Source organism: Acipenser ruthenus, chromosome 33, assembly GCF_902713425.1.
Source record: "Acipenser ruthenus chromosome 33, fAciRut3.2 maternal haplotype, whole genome shotgun sequence".
NCBI classification, from domain to species: Eukaryota; Metazoa; Chordata; class Actinopteri; order Acipenseriformes; family Acipenseridae; genus Acipenser; species Acipenser ruthenus.
Genome location: NC_081221.1, coordinates 3522209 through 3539984, shown reverse-complemented (window position 1 = coordinate 3539984; position 17776 = coordinate 3522209). Strand labels below are relative to the sequence as shown.

Here is a 17776-nt window from a genome sequence, read left to right as displayed (position 1 = left end):
CCATCACTCATATTCTTGTGCCTGACGTACAGTAGGAGCAGCATATGGATTTTCCAGCAGGGTCCCATTACAAAGAGAATATGATTAATATTAGAAAAAGGTGACATGGAGACTGCAACCTGCTGCTTAAAATGAACAGTGAAACTATAGACGTGTGATAATGTTGAAAATATATTGTATACCTTTAATGGGGAGACAATCACTTTGTATCTTACAGGAAGCCTGCCCTATACTTTCTGTTATATAATATATAGGTAAATAAGAATAATTGATTTGTATAGCTAATCTTAATACCGATCTCATACAATCTATATGATAGAAGCCATTTGATACAAAAAAGCATAGACATGTATCAGGGTTTATTTATAATTTCAGTACTATGGCTTTTAACCATTGCAAAGGCTGTAAAGTTAGACAGATATTTAATATGCCACCAAGTGCTGTCAGAAGGATAGCCGCACAAATGGAACAAACGGATACTGTAGAAAACAAGGAGAGACTTGGACAGTAGGGCTGTGGCCAAAAGTTAAGCATCACCTGGAATTTTAGGATTGAGACATAATAAAAAATAAAAATCTATATGAACATAATTTAGATATTTTATTTAACATCATGTAATCACAGAAACTACAAAAATGATATTGCAAACATTGGAAGCTGCAAAGCGGTGTGTAATTCAATATGTTAACGTAACATTATTCAGCAGGTTTCATTCGACTTTATGAAGCAAAATTTATGAAGCAAAATTAGTTAATTCTACAGGGTGCAGCTAAAATTTTGGTAAATCCTGGGGATTTATGACGCAAGAATGGAGGGCATTTTGATAAATCATGTTGAACTGTCAACAGCACAGTCAACCCATTCAGTGGTACAATCTAATCTTACTGGATTTGTAGATACCTCTAGAGAGACAGTACTAAGCTGGGCCAAGAGCACCTAATATGCTGCTGGTTTTATTTGTGGCTTGTTTGTACCAGTTACGCTGTAACTGAGCCACACAAATCAAGTGTACTAATACACCTGGGGTGTACACAGCATTCGGATGAAGGATACATGTCTGACATTTACACACCACAGTAAAAGCATAGCTAAGTCTAGTAAAGCTTTGATTGTAAAACACAGACAAAGAAAAAAATCTGGTGCATTGTATCCCTTAAAAAGTTACCATGATTTTCTAAGTTTTAAAATGTGATTTACCTGAACTCAGCTACAATACACCTATGCCTTAATACACTTCGCTATGCTTTTATAAGGGATACTCTAAGAGAGCATGGTAAATAGCCAATTTGCAATTCAAAGGAACCCAGCAAAGGGCATTGCACAATATCCACCAATAATTATTATTTATTTCTTAGCAGCCGCCCTTATCCTGGGCGACTTACAATTGTTACAAGATATCACATTATTTTTACATACAATTACCCATTTATACAGTTGGGTTTTTACTGGAGCAATCTAGGTAAAGTACCTTGTTCAAGGGTACAGCAGCAGTGTCCCCACCTGGGATTGAACCCACAACCCTCAGGTCAAGAGTCCAAAGCCCTAACCACTACTCCACACCGCTGCCTAATGTATGCAACACCGAGCAGCCAATAGAAATCTCGAAATATTATGCTAATACCCTAGTAAATCCACAATCTCGATGGGACTATAATAAAATGATAAGTATTTGAGTCATTTGTAAGGCAGCATGCCCATTAAAAAGAATATGTTTTTAATAAATGTTAACGACCCTGCCGCAGCAGTAAAGAAAGCTTATCACCAGTTTTTTGTTGTTTTTTTTCGCAGTGCTTCTGTTGGTTCATAAATACACAGTCATATTGGTCGGTGGTAATAATTTTATAGCAGGAACCAATCCATTTTCCTATCTGTTATTAGTAACATTATCATACTGCTCATTCAAATACAAAAACAGGATGCTGCTTCCTGGTTCCTAATTACTTCCTGTGCTGTAAATGAACTTCACTGGTCTAACTGTAATCAAACCATGTGATTTGCTGCACAGGTACCAGGATGCAGCTGTTTATCTACCACTATAATGTTTTGCGTATTTGGTACCATTGTATTGACGAACATCATTCCAAACCAGATGTTTTTGCTGTATTATAAGGTTGCAATAGTTGTATTCCTTTTTAAAAAAAACAATTAAATAACAATGTCTTAAAAATATTCCTCACTCATCTGTCTTCAATTGATTTTTTTTCTTCTCTGAAACAGCCTTGTACTCATACAGGCAGTGTGTGTTAAATATATGAGCTGTGACAATGTTCAGTTAAAATAAACGCCAGCCAAGAGGGCTTTATTGGGATACTACTATAGCATTTATGACGCCTTCAAAAAGACCACTGTACAAGTACGTGCAGAATCCTTCAATTTAAAAACCCACATGCACGCAAAAGTTTTGGAATTACATGTGTTCCAAACCCTAATCTACTGTAAAAAAAAAAATAATAATTAAAATCCGCATTTCGGTGTCGCCATGTGCAGTACATCCAATAATAATATAATTGGTAGCATTCCAGCAAGATGTTATGACAACATATTTATGAATACTTACATGTCAGTTTTCAAAGCGATCATGAATTTAGTCATACAGTGTTAGGTAGCCTTTATGAAGGTTTTATGATTGCTATATTGTGACCAATTAAAATAAACCGTTACCGCCAAGGGAAACCACACTTAAAACGCACCTACAAAGCTATGTCCTTAACCCTGGACAGTTCAGTGTATTAAACTGACAGATTGAGAGTTAACTGTTCTCGTTATGGGTCATATATTGGCTGTTGCTTCTTTAGCTTGTCAGACTTATCCGGGTTAATTCATTTTCTCAGAAGCTTCCCTTCCTAGTAAATGTGCTTTATGACTGATGAATGATGTTTTCTTTTTCTCCTGTGTAATTACACATATTGCATTATGGAGGTATTTGAGCGAATCGTAACAGCGAGTTTGGACACTATACAGTTATTGCTTGCCAAGTCAAAAAATAAAAGACAGATGTTTGTGCAAAAGGAACTCCCTGTTCAGCTGTACCGTGGCAGTCATTCTTTACAGATACAAGTGCGCCCCCTTGAGGACTGAGAAAAGAAGCACTCACATTTCAGTTATTGATATCCAGACCATTTTCTCCAAATTTTAATAACACCCTTGTGTGGATGGATAGCTGTAGCATTGAAGATATGGATTGTAGAAGGAAAGACAACAGAATAATTCCCCTCAACTTTTAATGGCAAATATGAGAAATGAACCAAGCCTCTTGGATTTAAAAACGTGTACAGATTTGTAATAGATGTCTTCATTATAGCATTTTAATGCTAAACTTCTCTGTTGAAACTCTACCTCCTAGTCCCATCGTCTCGGCATATAGCATGTATTTTGAAGAACATGAATAAGCTTTAATTGGTTTTTGCAGATTTTGCCAGGTAACAGCTCAAAAGCTGACAACGACTGGTTCCTTGATCTGTGGCTTAACGAACCTTTTCATTCTTTATTTATAAATAATGCACTCCCCCCGATGCTTGCATGCATAGTCTGTTTTTTCTTGTCAAAATTAGCAGCCTAAATAAAAACATTACATTCTGTGGGATTCTCTGTTGTTTCTGATAACATTAGTATTTGCCATGTTTACTAACTATTCCAGTAAAAACTATTGCTAAAAAAGACGAGGTTGTGAGCTGTTAGTAAATAATCAGAACACACACGATAATAATAATAATAATAATAATAATAATAATAATAATAATAATAATAATAATAATAATAATAATAATGTAGATGATATAGAAAGGATCCTCTTTAACAGTTAATTAGACATACCTTATGAATAATGACATGACGATGCATACATTTCCCCACCAATAAAATTAAAAATGTCTTTTCATATTGATGATGTTCCTGCTTTCACCACAAGAGGGCAACATAAGACTTCAAATCCGCTTGCCCAATGCAACCCCCTTTGAGATGATCCACAGTGTTTAGGAGGGTGTTGTGGGCATGGAGGTCAAGTCTCAAGGTTTACCCGTGAAACTCAGGTTTTTTCACAATTTTGAGAGTCTCACGGCCGTGCAATGGATTCTCATGTTTGTGCATATTACGTTTGTTATCGTTTGCGAGGCTGCGAAACCCTTTATACATGATACAGCGGTAAATCCAATACAACTGTCTAAGCGTATTATTTAATTTTTTTTGGGGGGGTGGGGGTCACCATGAAGAGGTGTACATTACCATTCTATATTCCTGTACCTGCTACGCAAACTCCCCCCTTCAATTGCCTTGTTGTCTCAAACTGACGGTTTGTCTGCGGGAGCCTTCTCTGTTTCTGTACACAGCACGTCATTACTCGGACAGAGTCGAAGGAGAGGCTGGCTGACTGTCACTGTCACAGAAATTACCACAGAAATAAAAGAGAAATAGACATCAACGAGAATTTAATTGTTAAAGACGAAAAAATATAATGATGCCAGAGTCAGTGATTATAAAGACAATACAAAGAAAGACGCCATATGGTAAGAAATAACAGAACAATTGGAAATTGATGGTATGTCTATCTCTCTTTATTTCACTTTAATTTTGGTCAAAGTGTTGACCAGTAATAATAATAATCACATTCACACACTAACTGAAGATTTTATTAAAACTGAAAATCAATTAAAAAAAGTATATTAAACAAAGGCAAAGGAACCGCGGGGGCCAAGGAGGGCCAAGCTTTTGTTTTGGGGGGCCAAATTATCTTTTGCCCCCCCCAACAATCACAGGAAACAAAATCCGTTGGGTGCCACAGAAATTGGCGTCACAATTATTAATTTTGTTTAACATTTTGCTAGTCCCAGGGAAATAATGGTAATTTGTTGATGCACAACTTAAGAACAACCAATGAGAGCAGTGTAACGAGACCGGAAATCACAACACGCCTTTTTTTTACTTGCAAGGAAGTCTTCTTGAAGATGGTTGCCTGGCAACAGTTCAATGAAGAGCTAAGATATGTATTTTACCATTTTTCTTAAGAGAATATTTAGACTACTAACGCACATTAGCCTACATGTAAGCCCCTTGCAGACGAACAGTAAATAGCTCTAAGAATATTTAATTTTGAATGGCCGTAATATAATATATATTTTTCTTTTTGGGTGATATTTCAGAAGACGTTATGAGCCTAATTTATTAATCAAATTACTGTCTCTGCAGATAAGCTACATTGTCACAAAAGCAGTTTTAAGTACTAACTGTCCCCGCAAACTTCCTTAGTTTTTTTCTTTGCTAAGTATGTCATCATTATTGTGAATATTATGGCGCCTTATCCATGGCGACTTCCAGGGTTTTTCAAGCATTAAAATTTTTTCGAGAAAAATGTAATCGGATTGATCATTACATTTTATAAACTGTGGGTAATTATATATATGACATTTTGTAACAGATAACTCAAATATGGCCCAGCAGCAAAGACGCAAAGGCAGGGAGCAACACACCTTGTTTAGCTTTGGCATTAAACGCACTCTTAAGACGCATCAACACCTACTTGAGGTCCAACATGACTCAACAGCGCCTGAACCACTGTATGCGGTTGCATATATTTAAACAGAGAACTGACTATTTTAGCCTGACAAATATTGCCAGTATGTTTGTCAGTGTCAATGAGAGGAGACACAACTTTTTTGGTTAATTTTTCTTTTTATTTTTTTTAATAATTTCGAAATCTGGTCCCCCCAATGTCAGACATCTTCCTACGCCTATGTTAAACTAATTCTCAGTCTTTACAAAGACATAGGTGTAGATGTATTCTTTTAGAATGATTTACATGTTAAATCAGATCATATATAAACATTCACTGTTAAATGTCATTTTTTTTTTAGTGTGTGGTGTACCCAGACTATTTCTTTGTTTTATATATTTTATTTCGTCTCCACAAAAGGAGCAAAAGCAGACACTCCAAAACAAAATCTAGTGGTCTAGGTTAAGGATTTTCATTAATCCCAAGGTTTTTCAGGTGGGGTCTCACTGGTATGAACACTTAGGGGTTGACATGTATGTATGGGAGGTGGGGGGGAGTGCAGCAGTAATTAGACACCATGAGGTCACTGGGTGGGAAGTGCTGCTTACTGTCATTGCAGACTACAGCGACACCATACGGCTCACTTCATACACCATAGCTGTTAGTTAAACGTGTTTGAATGGCTTCGAAACAACCAAGGGTATGAGTGACTTTTTTTTTACAAGGTGAGACAAAGTAATAATGTTGATTAAAAAGAAATATATATATATCAGCATGAATAAATACATTCCCTTGGTAGCGCACAGTTTAACCCAGATTTATTAATATTCCAATTCTAGACCGTTAGTGGAAGTGGCTTGTAAACTGCAGTTTAGCGCACCCAGTTTATGCAAATGTTAACAATTCTAACAATAGTTTAGAGGACCCAGGTTGTGAATATTATTAAATTATTTTAGGTAGGGGTTTGGGGGCTTGCCCCCGGTAGACTCTGTAACTTACTATACATAAATATGCCTTAAACGTAGGGCCTTCTGCGGTGTCACCACAGCTGAGCCGAGACCCAAGCATTGGGCCCCGTGAATAGGCCAATACACAGTGGAAATCGGGTGTATAAATGGATGTTTCGTGTTGAGTCAAGCAGTGTGCAGCTTGACATCGTGGATGCTTAAATTCTGTCTATTTACTAATGTGGAGTCTCTGTATAGCCCCCACTTCTCTGCTTTTGTGAGTGGCAGGTAGTGTATATAGACAGTTGCCTTGATTGATGTGTTTAGCACTGTCTATATTTCAATTTCATATCAGTATTTAAATTATATCCAGAATTTCTGTCTGTTGCATTTTATTTTTGACAAATGTACCTATTTGTATTAAAGAGTTAAATGAGCTAAAGAGTTAAATGAGCTGAAGATGGGCTTTGTGGTCTTGCTGCACTGTCACAGAGATGAGATTGATCTCTCCAGAACAGACATTTTGCAGAAATGTGATGCCAGTGGTCACAGGAAGACTGGCAAACTCCATTTAAAATCAGATGCACATGATGTAAAAAAAGCCAATTGGAACACTGCATTTTCATGAAAGAGAAGACTTATATTTCTGTATATAGTTGTCACAGCACTACAAAAACACACAGGTCCAGCAAATTTAGAACCTCAGGTATATAATAGTATCTTATTCAGGAAAGAAAAACCTAACAAAACGTTTGTATTTAAATAAACAACATATAATAATGTCCTTATGTCTTTTTTCTTCCATTATAAAAACTTCATTGTGGTAGGTGCATGATCAAGTGCCTAGGTGATTATTTTATTGCTGTCCTGTCTACACACCTGAGTCAGTATAAACAGACTTCAGAGATTGTAAAGTAACAAGCTACTGGCTTGCTGCTTCGTCCACTGAGCAATATATGAGACCTAGAGCAGTTAGTTAGTAAGCCATAAAAAATGGATTGAGATAAAGATTTATCAGGACATGAATGTTGGTTCTCGACTAGACGGGGGAGCATCTGTCCCAGACCACAACTGCAAATCAAAGAGTATCTTGTATCTTAAGGAATAGCAAATGTCCCAGTGGGGAAGAGTTAGGGTACAGAGGAGTGTGGTATCTGAAGGACAGTGCACACATTGATCCAGGTAGTGAGTAAACTCTATCGATCAGAACAGTGCGCAGGGAGTTCGACGCAACATGCATTTATACCAAGCACTGAGTAGGTGGCCATTTTATTAGGAACACAACATGCATAGCATATAACGCACTGACAAAGCTTTCTCATTGACAAGTTTGTCTAACGTGATTGCAGCGTTTTGTTTCAGTACAACTACACATCTGCAGTACCAGCAGCATTTTGAACCGGCTATCTGCAGGAGCTCAGCTTAGCATTTCACGTTCAGAGACATTCTGCTTAAGGACTGTAATTTATTTGCTTGTAGTTTCTTCCTTGGAGTGTAATACAGAACTGCGTAGGTGCAAGCTGAATACATAAGATGGCATTACCAATTCATTTTTTCATTTTGCCCGGGCCAGTACCTAATGCTGACAAAGGTAATTAGGCAATAACTGATTTCTGTATTCGCTAGACAAAGCCGCTTGGGGAAATATGTAACTCTGGATATTATTCAGCCTGTAAGTGGAAATCTGATTAAACATATTACTGTATATTAGTGAACTTACAGAGACAAGACAAAAAATGAAATTGTTCCTAGAGATATACATGACTGTGACTGGGTGACATTTTTTGTGGTTTATTTGTTTAAATAAATGATTTATTTTGTACTGGTACCTGTTTTTTTCATTCACTCTCATATTCTACAGTATAAATGCTCATAATTATTTCACTCACTTCTATATTTTCCTATTTAAATGAGTTTATTTTAGAAATCTTCACTAGTTGTATTTGTTGTTGTTAATGGTGTGTATTAACTTAGGACAGGGTTCATTTCAGCCTTGATTTCAATACTTGTTGAAATCGGGGCTGGGGCACGGGTTAGTGCCAAAATGGAAACTGTATTTGTAAAAAAAACTTTTAAAAAAATAAAATAATTTGTTCCTATTTTTAAAAATAAATGTATTTAATAACATTGCTATTTTAAGGGATGCCTGGTAGCGTTTGCATAACCTTTACAATGACTAGTCCACAATGATTATCACCCCATAAAATCTGCCTCAAACATCAGTATCTGCGCAGTGTTAAATGGGGAAGCACCTGCCAACCGAGCTGTCAGACCTCAAAGTCTGCCAGATGGGGTCGGCGCATATTGTGAACATACAGTAACAGTAACGGAGCAACACGCTTCACAAAGGATGTTGGTAACCAGACCTGTAGCTTTTTACTAGAAGTGGCAAATATGATGTATTGCAGGTATATGAACAATTGAAAATATGATCACCGGTTTTTTTGCTAATGCTCCCGAGGGGGATCGTTTTAACTATGCGCCAGAATTTATGCAGCATGTTTTCATGTAAAAAAAAAAATAAAAAATCTTCCTTGCGGTTGATATATAATAATCACTATATTCGTTTATAAATGAACCACAACGTTCTGTACCCTCATTAAAACAAATGTTTCCTACAAATCTCAGATGCAAATATGATTATGTATTCTTAATATGAAAGCTGCATCTTCCTGGCGTTGGATCGTTTCATTCACAACGGATAAACCCGTTTTTACTAGTTTTGTCCAGTCCGAGTAGGATTACCAAATACAGAAAGCTGGGGTTTACCCTGCAATCTCTCTGCTTAAATCCACCTCTCATTAAACCTCCAGAACAGATGACAAAATAGGTTTATAATCTCTGCAATGTATTTGGTATGCCTTTTATTAAATTACCGCATGTGCATTTGATCAAATGACTGGGGTTTAAAGCACTAGTGAAAATACTATACATACGTCAAACATTGCATAGTATCTAAAGCGATAAGGGATCTCATATTGAATGATGACCAGTGTCCAGTTAAAGTATGATTCATGCTTTATAACTTAACACAAAATTATGTGAAAATCAAATAAAACCATAAGTCGTCCTTATATGTTCCCTTTGAAACAGCATTGTTGAACGTTTTGAATTTTAGATGCAATATAATAAATTCAGTTCCATTTAAATACTTTTTCTCTAAATAACAACCTTTTCGTTTTTTTTTGTTTTTGTTTAATTCAATCCGATTGATACAGTGGCACTGAACGGCGCACGCAATATTATTATTATTACTATTTTAAAATGACATCCCTTAAAGCGCAACCCCCTACGCCTAAGAGATCAGAAGCAGCCTTGTTGTTATTCTCATAGAGTCAGTGGGGTCCACTGTGATTGTGGTAGGTAGGTTGTTTCCCTTTTAAGAGCGTAGTAAATGGACTGAGAGTGACATTTCGGCAACGGTAGAACCCTAACAATACTAGCATATAACAATTGGTCATAAAACCCGTTTCATAAAAAAATAAAAAATAAAAAATAAATAAAAATTAATAAAGAAAGAAAACCAGCTACCAGAGAAGACGTCAGCTAAACCAGGTGAGTGCACACTTTGTATTTCTACAGCACAGCTGAGGATGCAAGAGTGAAGCCGCTTCATTTTAAATTTCATTCTGTGATAATTCTACATAGGCTACAATACCTACTGCGTTCAATATATTGGAATGCATTTCCGAAGGGGGGAAAAAAAAACTGTTTTATTTATATTCCAATGTGTATCCTATGTATTTCAAGCTGTAGTTTAATTAGATTTTTTAAAACGACGGTATCCATGAATTTTTAATTTGCAACACTTACGCTGCGGGCTGTGTAGGATGCAGACAGAAGCTTGTTGATTCTGTGGAGTATTACAATTAGTAACGGGCAGGGAAGTGAGGGTATTTCAAATATTACTCTAGGCTTTTGTCAGAACGGTACTGTAAAACTATAGAAGGCAACATCACTTGTCCTGTTACGGCGGTAGTTGGTCATGAAATGTAAATATAATGAACTGTTTAAAATGACGTACTGCATGGTGGTAGTCTAGGTTATGCATGACCAAGTGCATTTTGTGAAAAGATCCCTGTCGCAGTTGTCCATATAAACCAAATGTTACTCAATATTACGAGGTTGAAAAAAAAAAAAAAGAAAACAATGAGTGTTTTTTCCGTACATTTGTACAAAAACTCAGCTTTATACAGTACATTATTATTTTTGAAGTACTCCTGTTGTATGGTTGTATTATGCTATTTTATTATTGAATCTCTTTTTCTAGCGTGTTGTTGTAGTTTCTTTTTTTTTTTTTTGGGTGGCTTCCACAGGCACAGAGGCACGTGCGCACAAAGTCGCTGGTTGCCGTTGAGACATTCTATCAGTTGCAATGATGACGCATTTTGGGATTGAATTTCATAGTTTGAAAAAAAACATGCGCTCCCTGGGTAGACAGTCGAACTCAGTGCTAAACCAATAAACCAAGCTCTTGAGACTGGAGGGCATAACTAGGAACATATGGAATGAATGAGCAGCTCAGTTTTATAGGCAAGAATATCTAAGACCTTGTAGGTCATCAATGCAATTTTAAAATCAACCCTGAATCGCAGCAGAAACCAATGAAGGCATTTACAATAGAAAAAATATGCTTGAACCACTTCTTTATATACTGATTTATTTTTAACAATACATTATATTGCAAGAATCTCCATGGATCATGAAGGCTGGGTTATCACATGTAGAGATTGCTGGTTTTTGATTGCCCAACCTGTTTTGTACAAGAGACATTTCCCTGGTGTGTGTTTTTTTTTTTTTTAATAAAGCCAATTTGCTTGCTTGGGCTAGAAGATATACTGCCTTCTCTTAGGAAGCGTTAAATTGATTTTTCTCTCTCCAGCGCAGTCATATTTATAAACGATGACGGGATGCTGTGATTTACGCAGATTATGTTGAATGTACGCATGTTGTCAGTTGCCGAGGAGATTATTTCCACAGGTTCTTGACTCACCGGGAAAGGATTTGGATCCGCATCTGGTATACTTAGGTAAAAAAAATAAAAAAACACGTAGTATTTTGTTTGGATCCTAGAGCATAGTTTTCAGACCCAGAAATGAGATGCGGTTGTGTCAGTTCCTACTGCCCAGCCATGCTGCGTTTTAATACTGCAATGTGGATGGAAGCCAAGCTCATTGAGGTCTGTTGCCCCTCTGATATCCTGTAAACAGCAGGGAACTCCTTTTTTTCCTCCAACGCGGAGCAGCAAAAAGCAGCTGCTTCCAATTGCCTAGCAGAAGGAGCGTGCAGCCAGGCAGGGCATTTTGGGCTGTTTTTATTGAACCCTTAGTTTTAAAAAGTCACCAGTTTTTCTAAATAACAAGAAGAATACATTAGTTAAAATGGGTTATTTTATTCCTGAGAGAGAGAGAGAGAGAGAGAGAGAGAGAGAGAGAGAGAGAGAGAGAGAGAGAGAATATACCATGGCCCACCTGAAAATATTAAATTTATTTCACAAGTAGCCTTTGCCTATTTAAGTAGAATAAGTACGATACTTCTTAAACTTTAAGAACTTTAAGAAACTTTAGATAGATAGATAGATAGATAGATAGATAGATAGATAGATAGATAGATAGATACTTTATTTTTTAAAAAATGTTTATTTACTTATAAAACTCAGTCAAACCAATTTGTAAACATTTAATTACATTATTTTATAACACAAAATTCATTCAGAGATTTAAACAACTCTTCCAGCTTATCCTCCACCTCACAGAGTGCCCCATTCACACACCACAACATATCAAAACTCAGCAAGTCGTGCATCATCTTATAAAACTCAGAAGTTATACGAGTAACCACCAATATCCTGAACACTTTTACCAGATCTTGATAAACTTGACTTTTCCTACTTTTTAAGATGGACAATTTTGCCTGCCCTAGAATAAAATTGGCCATCTGAATCAAATACTATTTATTTTTTGTATATTTCACACCAAAAATAAAAACAGTCTTTGTAAACGATAAATTCAATCTTGAAAAAAGGTTGTTTAAGAAATTGAGCAAAGTCTTTTACAATCCATGTATCAGTGGAAGACAGTCTCTCTCTCCTGGCAGAAGGGCATTGATCAGTCACCTCAGGGTTTATTAAGCTTATGAATGCATTAACAGCCAGGATGGTATGAAAGAGTCTCCATTGCAGGTCCCCTGATCTTTTACAGAGGGGGGGGGGGGGGGGGTATACAAAGTCCTCAAGGCTGGCTTGTCCTCCTCTCCTGCCCCCAGCCGTTCCCTCCAATGGGTATCTGGAAGTGTTAAGTAGTTCCTGTTAACTTTCACACAAATTTGATAGACTTTTTTTCCCCTCTAATAAGTTGAACTGACGTTAACACAGATACTTCACTTTTAAAATCGTGCCATTCTCTTCACCAAATTGCCTTATCGCAGGAGGATTAGCAAAGAAGGAGTTTGCTGAGGCATTCGACGTTCATCAAAAATGCTCTCCAGTACCTCTCGCCACTCCAGAGACAGGGCTTCATGCAGCTGTGCCAGATACAGACCAGCCACATGCACAGACCGCATGGCCAGGGCACCGGCTACACATTCAGGGCTTTTCCACACACACTGCTCTGTGTCTATCAGGTCATAAAGCTTTACTAGTTTAGCCCTTATGAGAGAATCATTAAACGATTCTGAACTATTAAAATAAATATTTAGGTGTGGATTTAAAACCAAAGGCTGCTCCAGAACCCCAAAGGGGTCCAAGGAATCATCATATTCAGCCTTTAGTAACATCCAAGCCCTCAGCACACTCTTATAAAAAAGAGGAAGACATGTACAATGTATTTTATTAAAATCTAAAAATAACAAATTCAAATCAAAACCAAGCCCCCCAGCCTGACTAAGAAACAAAAATGCCATTTCCCTCCGAGGCAGCTTTACCAGAGAATAAAACTGTTTCTGCAGAGCTTACATCCTAAAGGCAACTATCCTGCGCGCAATAAATTATTTATAACCAATACTTGGGCTTGGCAGAATTCGATTTTTAATTTTTAAGAATTTCGACAGATAATATCGATGTTTATTTTTAAACATTTACTTCGATTTTTATCTATTTAAATTTTCAGGATTGCGTGAAATTAGGGGTGGGGGCAGACAAAATTAATGTAAAAATTAATTTAAAAAAAATTCATTTGCTAGATCCAGCAAAGCTCTCCACATTTAAGTTTGTTTTTATTGTAGTAGCCTACAAAATGTTGAGCTGTTCAAGGCTTTGCCTTGAACTAACTGAATGATCTTTCCATAGACACTGAGGCACTGCGAGTGCATGTAATGCCACACCGGACATGCCAGGCAGTGACTGGGTTTCACTTTTCCAGTAATCAAGTGTTCTTATGTTTTTATCACAGGACATGTACAAAAAAAATAAACTATTATTATAGTGCAGTTTAACCGCCCGCAACAAACTGAGTATGATCTTTCTCAACTTTAACCCCAAAGCACCGCACCGTACAATGATGCGCAGCATAAATTATTCCCAGCTCCTCCCTGGAGCAGGCTGCTCTAGCCAGAGATGTAAATACTGTATCTCCTCCACTCATTGCGTTTTTATACACATTAATGAACTCTAATACGTTTTCAATCATCATTTTTCTTACGCCCACTTTCTATAAATTTTGATTATTAATGATGGAAATATTTTTTCGTCAGTATGTGAGTGTCAGGTGAAATCGTCGTTTATCAACGTTTACCGATAAACCAATACTCTTGCTCTAAAGGACATCTGTGGAAGAAGCCACTTTCACCTCCACCTGTAAACAACCTTTTAATTTTTCTAGAACCCCTTCCCAGTTTAACTGTTCCACTTTCTCACTGACACGCCACTCAACAGCACTCAGTCACGCTGATATATCCCTAACTAAAAAAATATTATGAAAGATGGATCTATTTGGGATGCAATAAGTTTGATCAGGATGCACAACCTTCTCGATCACTCTACTCAATCTGTTGGTCAGAGCTCTGGAAAGGATCTTATATTCAGAGCACAGCAGCGACACAAGCCTCCAGTTTTTGACATTACTAAGATCACCCTTCTCAGGGAGGAGTGTGATGACAACTATTCTACAGCTCAAAGGTAACTCCCCTTTCTCAAAGCTCTCTTCAAACACTTTGAAAAGGTTGTATTGAAACTTAGTCCCCAAAACTTTCTATGGGCAACCCATCGATTCCAGGAGCTTTACCTTGTTTTAGCCCCTGAAGGGCATCAGTAAGCTCTTCCATCGACAGTGCTCTTCCCAGCTCCTTTTTTGCCTCTTCAGGCAGACATGACAAGTCCTGCAGGAAACTCTGCATCTCTTCATCCTCAGCCTCAGCCTCCACTGCGAACAAGCCCGATTAGAACTCCACAGCGTACCTGCGGATCTCCTCCGGCTCCCTCAGCTCTACTCCATCTGGCCTTGTCACACAGTAAATGGTCTATCTTTGGCCACTTTCCTTCTCCAACCCAAAGAAAAACCGTATGGGTGTGTCTGTCTTTGAATCCTTACATCCTGGACCTCACCAGAACTCCCTGTACTTGTGCATCTAAAAGATCTGCTGTTAAATGTTTCTTATATTTACATTTTTCAATTAAACTATCATTTGGGTTGGAGCCCAGAGTTTCTTGAATCTCTAAGACATCCTGCTCCAGCGCTTGCAGAGAATCATTAGTTCTCTTTGCAACGTTTTCAGTAAATGGTTGACAAAAAGCGTTTATTTGAATCTTTCCCACATCCCACCATTGCCTGAGGTTGGAAAAACTTTTTTTTTTTACCAGCTCTCCATTTTTTCCAAAGAAAATTAAACTTGTAACAAACTTGTATTACATTTCCAGTAAGAGCGGCTATGTTTAAAAGGGCAATAAAACAAAGAGAAACAAGGTAGGGAGAAGGTAGTATGGAAATGTGACATTGTTTAATCAGGTTTAAATATTCTTTAGAAACATAAATTTGATCAAGTCTAGCCATTGAAATATTACTACTATACTCAACCCAAGTATATTATCTTTTATCACAATGTATATCAACTAACCCATGCTTTTTTCTTTATCAAGACTGCTAGTTCCCGGGCAGATTGAGGGTGTGGCTCAGGGTGATTCCTCTTTAGAATTCACAGTACAGTTAAAATCCCCTGCTAAAAACAATCTCTCTTTAGAGGTACAGTTTACTAAAACTTGCTCTAAAATCTTAAAAAAAACTCCAGCCTCCCCTATCCTTCATTTGGAGCATAGATATTAATAAAACAGAAAGACTGACCTTCTGTGACAGCTTTTACTTTAATCAAATGACCTTTGACCTCTTCTGTATAATTATTGACTCAGGTTTAAAATGTAAACAAAACTGCTACTCCAGTGCTGATTGGACCCGTGGCTAAAAGCTATTTCCCCTTTCTATTCTTTTCAGATCACAATGCGTTTCCTGCAAGAATTATTACATCAATCTTTTTTTGTATAAAATATTCAAAAACAGAGGCTCTCTTAAGATTGCCACATCCTTTTACATTAAAATTGCCAAATAAAAATGTCTTCATTGGGATAAATAGAGAAAACAAAACACAAACAACAAACAATATAAGAACGTAACATAATAAAAGTTTCTTATTATATTTACTTTTTGTTAAGATTATTTTGAATTTTAGTAACACAATTCTGTAGATGCCAGCGTTCGTGCTCCGTCAGATTATTATTATTTATTTTCTTAGCAGACACCCTTATCCAGGACGACTTACAATTGTTACAAGATATCAATTTATTTTTATGTACAATTACAGTATTTTTTACACATTATTTTTACATACAATTACCCATTTATACCGTTTAGGTAAAGTACCTTGCTAAAGGGTACAGCAGCAGTGTCCCCCACCTGGGATTGAACCCACGACCCTCCGGTCAAGAGTCCAGAGCCCTAACCACTACTCCACACTGCTGCCCGAAATTAGACCCAGACGCTTTCTTTACTAAGAAAGCCGCAGAACTTAGAAATATTTTCAGATTAGGGAAAAGATCCTCTACATCAGTTTTTCTTCTTCCTTTTGTGAGTTCTAAAAACTCTCTTCTATTTTGCTCACTATACCCGCTTTTTATCAAAGCGGACTCTGAGATGAGTCAGTAAGATCTACGTTGTCCTCGCTGTCTGATTCTGAGCTGCTCTCCTTCACAGTGCTGGCAACGGCTACACTCCAGGACTTGCCACACATATCGCTGACATTTTATTTCAGTTAGAATGACCACACATTGATGAAAAAATTATGTCTGTGGAAAAGTGTTGTAGCGACAGAATTTTAGAAAGGCAAAATATCGCCCGGCGAGCGATATTTTGCTGCTCAAATATTTTCCCGCAATGGCAAATCTGGGTCTAGCCAATCAGGTCCATGGTGTGGGATATGTTATGTCTTCATGAACTGGAATATCCATCAACATGGAGAAGTGTCTCAAAGACGGCTGGAGTGGGTGGCATCAGACCAGAAAGGAATACACACAGACAGACGATGGTGATGAAAAGCTGAGTGCAAATGGTAGCACTCAGCGTTTATTAACAAAATAAAAGGTTTAAACAGAAAACAAAAACAGGACACGACACTTTACGCCAAAATAAAACAGACAAACAAAACGCACTAACACTTAACAAACGGTGCACGGAGAGACAAACAAACACGGTGAGTACAAACACTTATATTTACGTTCTTATTTATTTTAACTCCTCTCTCTCTCTCTCTCTCTCGCGTTCTCCACTCTCGAACACCCAACCCCGAGTGAAAGAAATGTGCATCTATATATACTGTTGTGCTGGGATTCAATTACTAATTAATTATTCACTTGAATCCCAGCACGTGAATTAATTATGTGCAACCTCGTGCTCGCATATTAATTACTTTAAATGCATGTGCAGTGATGTGCAATCCCGTGCCTAAATACAATTATACATTTTAAATCACACGTGAAACACAGACCCGTTTATATCCCGTGTACCAATCTCTATATACCAACATTAACACACGCAACATACAACACATAACACACACATGCACACAGGGGCGGGGCACATTGCCACAAGGAGCTACTGATAGCTGAAGTTTCTCAGCATCCCGAGCTATTTGATTATAAAAATAAGAATTTCAAGGACGTTGGTTATGGGTCTATTGAATGATCCAGAACAAATACTAACCGCTTACACCCTGCATTAATCCAGTTACTTGACATCCTGTATCATTTGAAGGACATTCGCCGTCTGTTTTACCAGCTTCTGTCTCCTTTATTTTACTTGCACCAACAAAAACGTCACTTCTACTTTTTGTTTCAAGCTCCAAAGATTTAATATTTTTTTTGTTC

At 37.3% G+C, this 17776-nt stretch overlaps 1 protein-coding gene across 4 annotated transcripts in view; it reads left to right on the top strand.

Moving 5' to 3' along the window:
• Positions 1-9766: 9766 nt before the first annotated feature.
• mpp2b (MAGUK p55 scaffold protein 2b) overlaps positions 9767-17776 on the top strand; it is a 69573-nt gene continuing 61563 nt past the window's right edge. For all 4 annotated transcript variants that reach the window (XM_059006687.1, XM_059006686.1, XM_034055506.3 and 1 more), the window contains exon 1: positions 9767-9987. The gene's annotated coding sequence lies outside the window, so the exon portion shown is untranslated. The remainder of the gene's footprint in view (positions 9988-17776) is intronic.